This window comes from Camellia sinensis, chromosome 13, assembly GCF_055761805.1.
Source record: "Camellia sinensis isolate YWXY chromosome 13, ASM5576180v1, whole genome shotgun sequence".
NCBI classification, from domain to species: domain Eukaryota; kingdom Viridiplantae; phylum Streptophyta; class Magnoliopsida; order Ericales; family Theaceae; genus Camellia; species Camellia sinensis.
Genome location: NC_138973.1, coordinates 86,826,338 through 86,838,768, shown reverse-complemented (window position 1 = coordinate 86,838,768; position 12,431 = coordinate 86,826,338).

The window sequence follows — 12,431 nt, the reverse complement described above, 5'->3', positions numbered from 1 at the left end:
CGGAGTTGTCTCGGCTCGGGAGCTTGGGTACGATCGGGGAAGGTCAGCTATGAGCACCCCCTTTCGCCCGGTCCGAAGACCGGCCTCTACTAACCGTGATATCCGTTTTTGAAAACTTTATGTGTTCTTAAACCAATTGTTAGCCTAGAATTACTATGTTATGCGCGCAGCAAACAAGTATAGACCAAATCGCCCAAATTGGAACAAAACAATTCATGTTCGTTTTGAAAATGGTTTGCTACTCGCAAGCAGGCTAAAATACAGATTTTGCCACCCTCAAGTGGGCTTTTAGAGAAGATGATTTTGCCACTATCTAGTGGGCTTAAAATTCACAGTTTTAACGCATTATCCCAATTTAAGCAATTTGACCTCCACCCACAGGCATTCAAGCATTTTATCTCATGTAAGCACTTAGCCGCATGGCAAGCATACTGTCATGGCAACACTCACACGCATGCTGGATGCTAAAGCAAAAATACTTACATCGTACTCCGTGCCAAAACAGTAAACTAGTTAGCAAACATGCATGTCCTAGTTCATGTTAAAAGTGGCTAATGCATCACATGCAAAATGCGATCTAGGCAGGCTCGGCTAGCCCTAAACATGGCATATGAAATGCGATCAACTATCACATAGTCAATTTTTGAATTGAAGTACGAATGCAGTTAGCGTGATGTACCGAGCCTAATGCATGTCAACAAATGCATGAATGCACGCATGCATAGCATAAGGTATGCTAAAATGAATGTGCCCTAATCTACCATCATAAGCAGGTAAATAAAAGGGAGAAAGAAGTGGGGGTTGGAAGACATACACACCACCCACACACACTTATTACAGGTTTGCCCTCGCTCGGAGGGACCAAATAAATATTACAAATTAATTAACTACGCAAGCTAATTAAATATTACAAATTAATTAATTAATTAACAAATTAACTAATCTAGGAAAACAGGTAAACCGCCTCGGGAAATGCGCCGCCATGCATAGGCTGCCTCTGTTTTCTTTCCTCTGCTCCTCTAAAGGCTACCAAAACCTCAGGACTACTTCCTTGGACACTGAGGAGTGCCACCGGCTGAGTAGAATTGCCACCGGCAGTGTGGTGTAGTCACCGGCACAATATGAATCCATCGGCTGCTTGTTTACTGCCGGTCGGCAATATATACTGCCGGTCGGCAAGGAATGTCTGCAGAACCTGCAATTGACAGCAACAGAGTGCAAAGCAAAGCATGGCAGCACAATTCAAGGCATATATGCACCATTCATGTCCCTTATCATGGTAATGACTCAAAGGGGCATGTGCCTCGATTCTCGGACCACCAATCACGCATTTCCATGCATGATGGCCCAAGGAATCAAGTATGCAACTTTGATTTCAAATGCAATGCAAACCAATCAAACAAACAAGGCCCAATTCCTATCACCAAGTCAAGGAACAAGGCATGCATGCAAGATGCAATGCAACCTAAGCATACAAGCTAGGGATGCAACATGGCATACACAATGCTAACAACATAACATGCGCAACGCTTTGAAACATGGCATACACAATGCAAGATGGACTTACACCAATGTGAGTGGACCTCAGCCGCACCCACATCAGTGGCCATAAGATGAAAATGAAGTGCCTCGAAATGCGTACACACGGGCACGCAAATCGAGGCAATGGCATATGCAATGCAATGGCTAAAATGGCATATAGAATGCAACATGGACTTATACTAACATGAGAGAGCCTCAGCCACACTCACATGAGAGGCCGATGAATGAAAATGAAGTGCCTCGAAATGCGTGCGCACGGGCACGCAAATCGAGGCAATGGCATACGCAGTGCAATGGCATGGAAATGATATGCAAACATGCCAATGGGATTTCAGCAGCAAAATGAGGGGCAAAACAGCCCCGAAATGAGGCGAAAGTATGCCCGATGCATGGAATTCCTCCCGAAATGCGAAATTAGGCACCCGAAATGGCTTACAGCTATACAAAGCATGCATAATATGGACATGGAGCATGAAGAAAGAAGCAAGACAGCTCTGAGACAAGCATTTTTACAGTTTATGACATGGCCAATCAGCAAGCAAAGATGGGGCTAAAATGGCATACAAAAACGGCCCTAAACATGCGATTATGAAGCAACTCACAGCTGCTGTCCCCAAACATGTTAGGGCCCTTCAACAACATTGAAGAGGGGCCCAAAATATGCACATTTACAGTTCATGGCAAGGCTCAAAAACAGATACAAGCATGGCAAACAATTTATGCAAGATTAAGGCCACAAGAGGGCTATAACATGAAGTACACAAAATATTCATCAAACAGCCAAAGACCCTTAATAAAACATGACAAGGGGGTCAAAATATGGCTGTTTTGAGTTCGGACCTCAGCCCAAAAACAGCAACATCAGGGGCTGCCAAGACATACAAAAATGGGACCAAAAAGAGGATATAAAGGGAAGTACAACATGGAAGTCCCAAAAAGTGTTGAGCCCTTCTTCAATGTTGAAGAAGGGCTCAAAATAAGCCTATCTTCAGTTTACATCAGGCTCAAAACCAGATTACACATAGGCCAAAAATAACATGCAAGATTAGGGCCTAAATGAGAGATAAAGAAGGAAGTGCTAGCTACTATCCTCAAACAGCAAGAGGTCCTCAATCAAACATGAAGAGGACCTCAAAATATGATGATTTGAAGTTTAGGTCGGAGCCCAAAAGTGCAAGCAACTATGGCTTAGATATAGGCCAAAAAAATGCGCAAAAGAGGGAAAATGAGACTCACCCTTGTAGAACCAAACTTTAGCAACCTTTGGACTGAGTTTGGGAGCTTTTAACCTCTGGAGGACAGCCTCAAGCTGCTGGAATGGGCGTTGGATGCCTTGTGCTATGAGTTGATGAAGAAATGGCCCAAGAACAAGGGTGTTTGATCACTATAACACTCCCAAATGTAGAGAGAGAGGGAGATATAGAGAGAGAGGGTGATATATATGTTATATGTATGTATTAGGTCTGGTTTTGCTGAACCAAAACAAAGGAGGAGGATGGCTTCCTTTTATAGAGCAAGGAAAATGACATAAAGCTTCTCAAAGAAGCTATACAAAAGGGTCAAAGGGACCAAGCTTCTAAGAGAAGCTAATGCAAAGGTGCAAGCTTCTTGAGGAAGCCAAGACAAGGGGTCAAAGCTTCCTCAAGAAGCTTTGAGCAAAGGGTGCAAAAAAAAGGGTCAAAAGGTGTGCAAATGGTGCAAAACAGCCACACACTTGCATGGGGAGCAGGGTCTGTGCATTCCAGCTGCCACAGCTGGCATCCATTCAATCTGTAGAATACTCCGGAAGGTCATCGGCTAGCAAAAAAGGCCGGTCGGCTACTTTAACCTGCCGGTCGGCACAATAAATGGCCGGTTGGCACAATAAATTACCGGCCGGCACAAACAGAGTGCCGATGGTTGGCCGGTGAGGTCAAAAAAGTGCCGGTGGATGTCCAGATTGAAGCCCCGGAAGTTATCTTTCCAATGGCGCAAACCTTGCATTAAAATTCCTTCTGTGCAAAAAGTTATGCCCTTTTCCGTGAAGCCGCGTAGATTCGATCCAACCGGGATGATACCCAACTTCAACCAATCATATCTCCCCCACCCGGACTTGGCTCTAGGAGATTCTTGAGTGCAAAATGAAGCCCCGGAAGTAAGCTTTCCGACGGTGGTGGCCCCATAGCTAAACTCCAAGTGTACAGACAGATAAGCCCGATTCAGCGAGGACTGCTCGACTCGCTTCTATCCGGATTCATGCCGAACTTCTCCCAAGCTAGTTTTCTCCTCTCCTTTCCTCTTTTCTTCGACTCCAAAACCCTAAACAAAGTGTTTTGAAAGATTTGCCTCTCTTCTTGCCAAAGAAATTGATTCTTTGCCCTGCACATCTCTCAACACAGAGCAAACCATCAGTAGTGCCCAAGTCTTAAGGGCGGTCAAAAATGGGGTGTCTACACTTCTGGCTAGAGAAGCTGGCCAGAACCTGAGGAGTCCAAGTTAAGAGAGCGAATCAATCATCACTTTGTCGAATTTGTTAATCCTCTAACTTTCCCTCCTTTTGCTCGGAGCTCAATGGTTTACCCGTATGTACCCATCAACCGCTGATGCCATTGGGAAGACAATTTACTTGTAGCATGGTACATATCCTCCATGCCTACGAAGATAGTACAAGCTACTCGTCGTCCAGAAGAGGCATAAGGGTACAGCTTGTCGTTCTTAGCCTGAAAGGCAAAACTTTGTTCTTCTGACTGGCTTGACTGCGTCAGCAACCCCCAGTTCCCTCATTGTTTCAAAATAGAAGCTCCTGCACCTCCTATTCCGCAAAACCCTCACTGGATGGAAGAACTGAGACTTACTCTTTTTGAGGACCAGTTTCTCCCCTTCTATAGCCCTCCATCTCTCCCTACTATATTCGAACGATGTCAAGCCCAACTTCTGCTTGCGGCCTTTTCTCACTTGCCCTTCAATGTTCTCGAGGGTGCTGTTCCTCTTAAGAACTTTCGATGGGCTTATGATGTTATGACCTGGGGTCATATCCTCAACCCCATCGGCCAAGCAGAGCTCCATATATTTTTAAACCAACTCCCACTGCTTCTTCATTGACATCAAATTTCTGTGGCCACCACTCGATCTTTGGACCAAATCTCAGCCCGTAGAGAACCTTATCGACGAATATAATGATTTCAAGAATAAAGACTCTGCATACTGGGATGACTTGGACATGGATGAGATAGAACAAGGGTTGAAAGAAATAGAGTTTGAAATAAAAGCCGAAAAACTTTTTTATCAAATAAGAGCATATCAACTTCAGCAGCCTAGCCTGGAGAAGATAGAAGATAGAATTAAAAAGGAACAGAAATTCATTGACCATAGTTGGAACAAAATCCATGATCTTGTCATTTACTCTATTCCTCATTTTTATAAACTTGAATATGTAGCCAATAAAGGCTTCTGATGTAATTGCTTTTGTCTTAATAAAGCTAAGATGTCTTCTCTTTATTTGGCATGGTTTGATTTTATTCTATTTGTCAAAAAACAAACAAAATTAGGGCTTCGAATTCACCAATTTTGTCCTTCGAAACTTGATTCGATCGTATCCAATGAAATACTGGAAACCCAATTTAAACTTTTCCAACATATGGAGTGTAATTAACAACCTTTGCCTTAGGTCTCTTTTCAGAATCAGAGCTTCAAATTCACCAATTTTGCCCTTCGAAACTTGATTTGATTATATCCAATTCCCCAACATATGGTTAATACAATCAAGCAGTTTCAAATTAACTATTTTTGCTTCGAACGAACAGTTTACACTTTCCAAAATATGAAAACCTCCTTTAAGGATTGCATTGTTTTATTCTAAAAAAGTGATTCCTTTTGTATACTACTAAACCAACTATTGGTTTGAAACCTAGAACAAACAAATTCTAACCGTAAGGTATTTCAAACTTTACTTTGAAGGATTTTACTCTTATCAAAAAACCTAAAAGCAGGTCTTTAATCATTTTGAAGTAAACAAAAACCTGGCATTCCTGCACCTTTAGGTGTGAAATGTGCTTCGAAGTCAACTTCTTGCTTTCAACGCTGTTTGTCACTTGATTTTGGCGCCAAAGTTTGGCGCCAAAGCTTGGGTTCGAAGCCAAACATTTTATTTCGAAGCCAATATTAGTATTTGAGATACGTTTACCTCCATAACTATCAACATTGAAATGAACTTTTCGCACCCGTACCTTTAGTACTTCTTTATGAATTCTGCCCACTTAAAATGACTGGGTGTTTTTCAGACAGAAAGGTTTAAAAACTCTTTTATTTTGTGCTTCTAATTCACTTGGTCGCCTAACACACAAACCCTTCATCTCTATTGGTTTTTCTCTTTCCCTTTACTTTCTTTCTCAACTTCGTCTTCTGAAAAAACTCCTGTCAATGGCTTATTCTTCCTTGAAAATACCAGTTGTGGAGCGTCCGAGTCCATCCATAGCCTTAAAAAGGATCATTGATGAAGAGTGTGAGAAATACAAGGCTGGTGAGAAAAGTGCCATCGACGGACGCATCTTCATTTCCCGTCGCCATGAGCAACAAGAATACGTGCTTGGGCCCATTTTTAAGGAGATTCCCACTAAGCTTCCAGCTCTGTATCCATGTCTGAAAGATCATTGCCTTCTTTATGAAGGTGGTCTTGATTGAGGAAGCTGGAGGACGAACCAACCCTATCGCTGCTGGCCCACAGTGAGACCAGACTAGGAGAAATGATATGATCGGGTCGTCCCTGATAGGACATTGGATCTTCAGGAGCTCTGCCTCTTCGACGCCCTTCAATTATCCAGATTCACCATTTCAGAGGACCCTTTTTTAATACCTATTGCCCTTTGTTTTTGGAATTCTACTTTCAATTTCTTCTAATTTAGATGTAGGATGATGGCTCCTATTGTCCTTGACATCTATCATTTGTTAAGACTATCCCCTACTGGTACCCCCATTGGTCTAGACTATCCTGACCTCAAAACCCTTTTTTCCCTCCCCTCTCTGAACTCATCCTATAGTGACTTTGTCAAGGTTGAGAACAAAAGAGAGGGCCCTATGACTGATAAGGAATTTTTCTCTTTTATATTGTATTGGCTTTGTAAATTCCTTTTCTGTACCTTTTCTTAGAGGATCATGCCTGAATTTGCCCCTCTTGCCAAAGCCCTTGTTTTACAAAGAAAGGTGGTCTTAGCTCCATACATTCTAGGTCATGTTTATAGAGCTTGTTCCTTTTTTTGTGAAAAACCCTTGGATGCCAACTAAGGAGGCCCATTTTGGATACTTCAACTTTAGCTTTTTGCATACTTCACCGACTTACAATCTAAATGCCTAAGGTTTTTGGAGCCAAACCCTACCACTCATGGTATGACGTTAGCCAATGTTTCACTCTATCCTTCTATCTTTGCTTTTTACTTCACCAACTCCCATCTTCCCCTTCTTTTCACAGCTTCCATCCCTTCGAAACTACCAATATTGGCCCATCCTGGTTGAGGACCTTTTTGAGTGATAGGTCCTATTCTATACCTCAGCACAAAAACATGTGGGCCTCTATTCTGATTCCCAAGGAACTATTCATTAGGACTATGAACCCCAAAGCTTACAAGTGCATCTCTGAGCCATATTGTTCTGTCCAATTTGTTAGGCAATTTGGACTCTCACAAAGGGTCATTATTCTTCTCTGCAGTTAGTCCAATTTAAGCCTTACCAGCAGAGATTTGAAGGTTTGAAGATCTAGATTAGAAGAAGCAACTTCCAAATTCATCCAAGATTTAATTGACTTTGAGTACCTACCCTTCATACCTCAAAGCAACATACTTAAAAGGTGCCAGAACTGGTGGATGGCTAATATGGAGGTGCACTTGGCCATTCCTCCTCAAGATCTATTAATGGTAGTGGATGTACCTCAAGCCAAATCCAAAGGGATTGGAGCTGTTATTTCCTGCACTGCTCATGTTACTCCAGCTCTTGTATCTGCCACTACAAAGTCTGCTCCTGTTGCCTCACCTCCTTCTAGAGTTACTCGAGCTGCCTCGAAGAAAAGTATATACTCCTGCTTCTTTTCTCTTCTCCCCCTTTATGATGCTCTTGCCCTCACTTATAGTTCTTTCTTTGGAGTAGGTGGTGCGAGTGCCTCACAGGGAGATTCTCTCCAAAAGGTTCAAGCTTTAAATCTTCTCAAGAGCAAACAACAACAACAAAGGAAAAGAAAGCTCTTGCTTGACCCTGAAGAGGAGGTACCTGAGGTTCATGTAAAAGAAAAGGAAGCAGAAAAAGAAGAGATAGAAAAAGAGCAAGAGACACCATTAAAAAGAAAGAAGAAAATGATTGTCTCTCTTTCTGATTTCACTGGAGACCCCATTCACGAAGCATCTGTTAAAGCAGTAGAAGCAGAACATTCCAAAGAACTTATTGTATTTCAGAGGACTGGGAAGAGAAGGCAACAGCAAATGCTTAGGGATGAAGTTGCTGCTGCTAATGAACTCCAAAGAGAAGCTACAAGAAAATAACAAACTGCTGAACATTATACCCTTCGCAGCTCTCCAATCATTGCCACCACTTCTGAAACCAATAACTTCCTTTCGTGTCTTTATTTTCCTTTCTCAAATTATTGATACTAAGACTTAACATTACTTTGTATTTGTTCTTTTGCAGCAACAACAACTCTGCCTTCTCCTTTAATAAGGACTCCTTTAGTATCATCTGAAGTTGAAAGACCTCAAAATGTGGAGCCAATTCAAGCAATACTCCCACTCCCTGGTCCTACATTTTTCATACCTTTCTTGAGGCAAAGCATTCCCGTATCCCTATCTTTCGGCTTAACTCTATACTTTCCTCTTATATCCTTCAACTCTACCCAATTTATTCTCCCTTCAAGCCTTGCTGCTCATTCCCCTCCTATGGAAATTCCAGTTATTACTTCATCTCCAGTGATAGCTGATTCCCGTAGAGAAGACACTAGTAGCTCACCAATTCCTTGTCCACTATCCTTATCTAGCTCCAATTCCTCTTATCTTGACTTACTGGTAGCTAAGACTATAGAAACTGCTAAGGATACTTCATCTTCCTCTCCTATCCTTATGCAGCCATCTCTTCCTCCTATTAGAGCCCTTTCTGCACCAACCATGTTAACAGAAGAGGTAGACATTTTCGAAGCTAGACTAGCTAACCTTTTTGACATGCCTTCCACCATTCCAACAGCTAGCAATGAAACTGAGCCATTAGTCCTAGCTGATTCTCTCTTAAAAATTTTTGAGAGCTCTTCCTCTATCAGTAGGACTTCCTTGCCTTCATTAGACTTGGTCAGCTGTTTGGAGTTGCTGACATTCTTCTCAAGGATTCCCTTCGAAGCCTTGCAAAGGCCTATTATCAAGAATGGCTTCCTCTAGTGCTACAAGGTTGTTAAGCAATCCAGCATGACTATTTCAAGTCATTTATCTTAGGCGGCAGCTACCATTGACTTTTACATCAACATCTACCATGTTGCCAAAGCTGCAGAAGAGAAATTGCTGAGAGACCAAAGATTTGTTTTCCAGATACATGCTGAAGTGTTAGAATTGAAAGAACAACATTCCTCTGTCTCCCAATTTCAAGCTCAACTATTGGAGAAGAAAGCTCAGCTTGAAGAAAAGTTATCAGTAGTTAACCTGGCTTTAGATCGAACTGCCACCAAGCTACAGATTACTAACCAAGGACTGGCTGATCGAAAGCAAGAGATGACTACAGCCATTCAGTTGTTCCCCTCTCTCAAGAGTAGAGAGTCAATTGTAAAGGAACAACTGAAACATTGTACTGACTTTTAAGCCAATCTATGGTTGCATGTATTCAACTCTTTTTAAAATAAAATCTTTATTTGTTATTTGAGTGTTTTCATGCTTCTTTTGTTTAGCACTTATTATGTTCCTTGTGTTTCCCACATGGTTGGATAATAAGGCTTCAAATATCTGTCATTAATTTTCTTGGGGTGTATATATCCATTCAAATTTCTCAAATGATATGTTCCTTAAGGCAAGACTCTATGAACTTGATATGGTCCTTCCCAGTTAGGTGACCATTTGCCAAACTTGTGGCTTTTAATCCCTATTGGGAGTATTGTCTTCCATACCAAATCACCTTCATCAAAGCTAATGTACTTGATTTTCTTATTATAGTTTTTGGCTACTTTCTTCTTTTGGAAAAGATTGTTATTTAATGCCAGATTTCTAACTTTATCCACATTCTCTAATTCCAAGCACATACTCTGATGGTACTGCTCAAGAACTAACTGATCTTGGCATCTTACCCTCAAGGACTTGATGTTAATTTCTACAGGTAATACTACATCATGCCCATATACTAAGGCATAAGGAGTGACTCCGGTACTTGATCTTGGAGAAATCCTGTAAGCCCATAATACATCCAACAGTAAGTATGCTAATTCTTGGGATTGTCTTCCACAACTTTCTGTATTCCTTTCTTCAAAGACTTATTAGATGATTCTGCCTAACCATTGGCTTGTGCATAATAGAGGGTAGAATTAACAAGGCTAATTCTGCCATAAAAGACTTTACCATCTTCCCATCAAATATAGTCCCATTATCAACAGTTATAGTTTTTGGGATGCCAAATCTGTGGATCAGATCTTTAATAAATCCAATAACGTCAGTCTGGTCTACAGCCTTATACGGTTTAACTTCGACCCACTTAGTGAAGTAATCTGTAGCCACTAAGATGAAACAATGATGCTTCAAAGATGGTGGACGTATTTTCTCTATCATATCCATAGCCCATCCTTTAAACGACCAAGGCTTCACAACCGCATGCAGATCAGTTATGGGTAAATGTCTTATTGTGCTATGCTTTTGGCATGCCTGGCAACCTCTAGCATATTCTATGCATTCTTTAAGGATGGTTGGCCAATAGTAGGAATGTCTTCAAAGCAGCCATCTCATCTTCACACCAGGCTGATGAGCACCGCAGATGCCTTCATGAACCTCAGCCATGGCTGTCAATGCTTCCTTTGGGCCTAAACATTCCAATAATAACCCGTCTGCCCCTCTTTTGTAAAGAGCATTACCATACATTATGTATTGCATATATTGCAATTTGATTTTTCTGCTGGCTTTCGAAGATGGGCCAGCTAGATACTGCATTATTGGATGCCTCTAATCTTGTTCTTGTAAGTCATTATGATTGACTTCTAAGACCATATTCCTTTTATTTAAGGGTGGCATTACTTTTTGATATGTTGTTTGGCTTATATTCATTTGAGTGTTATCCCTTCTCCTGAAATTCGAAGCTTTCTAAGCCACATCATTAGCTTGTTATTCAAGAATCTTAGGACATAAGTCACATTTGCTATCTGAAATTGAGAAAACAAATATAATGCAACAACATAGTATGACAACATGCTTGCACTTTGACATTTGAAAATTCCTTTCACCTGGTTAACCGCCAACTAAGAATCTCTAAATATATCAACTGCATGAGCTTGTAATCCAATAAGTATTTCCAGTCCCATTATTAAAGTTTCATATTCAGCTTGATTATTGGAACAAGCAATTCCATCCACTTTGAAACCATGTGTGGTTTCTACCTCTTGTGGTGACTTAATCACCACACTAATTCCAGTTAGACCGTTGGCTTTTGATCCATCGAACCACATTTGTCATGGTTTAACACTAACCATACCAAGCTCCATTATCTCTTGGCTTTCTGTTTGACATGGATGATTTGCCAAGAAATTAGTTAAAACTTGTCTTTACTGCCTTTTGGGGGACATATTCTAGATAAAATTCTAATAAAGCTAGTATTTATTTGCCAATTCTTCCTCTCAACATAGGTCTAGACAATATATATTTAACCAAATCTGTGGTTGCAATTACCCAGATAGTTGTAGGCAAAAGATAGTATCTTAGTTTCATTGCAGCAAAATACAATGCAAGGCACAACTTTTCTATAGCTGAATATTTACATTCACAAGAATTTAAAAACCTGCTAAGGTAATAAACTGCTTGTTCTTTGCCTTCTTCATTGTCCTGGGCTAAGAAAACTTCCAGTGAATCTTCTGCTACAGCAATATATAACTTCAAGGGCTTATCACCCTTTGGTGGCATCAGTATTAGAGGCTTGGCCAAGTAGACTTTGATTCCTTTGAAAGCAGTTTGATACTCTACTGTCCACACAAACTCCTCTTCATCTTTCAACCTTAATAAGGAAGAAAATACTTTAGTTTTCCCTACAGTATTAGAAATAAATCTTCGAAGAAAATTAACCTGTGCAAGGAACTTTTGTACTTTTTTCTTACTTGATGGAGGTTTGGCTTCAATGATAGCTTTGGCTTCGTTCTGATCAATCTGTATTCCATTCCTGTGTACTATATAGCCCCAGAAGTTTCCTGCTGATATGCCAAAAGCACATTTGAAACGATTAAGTTTCAACTTGAACTTTCTCATTCTTTCAAAAGCTGCTTCCAAGTGAAACAAATGTTCCTCTATGGATTGGGACTTCACGACAATGTCATCAATGTAACACTCTAAATATCCTCCAATGAGATCATGAAAGATAGCGTTCATAGCCCTTTGATATGTAGCCCCAGCTTTCTTCAGGCCAAATGGCATTTTAACCCATTCGAATGTGCCAATGTTCCCAGGACATTTAAATGCTATCTTGTGGATATCCTTTTTTGCAATGCAGATTTGGTTATAACCAAAGTGGCCATCCATCATTGATAAAATCTTGTGCCCTGCTGAACTATCTACCAATAAATCTACTATAGGCATGGGGTACTCATCTTCTAGAGTTGTTAAATTTAGGTTTTTGAAATCGATGCATACCCTCATTTTATCATTCTTCTTAACTACAGGCACAATATTGGATAGCCATTCAACATACTTGGCTATCCTAATAAAGCCTGC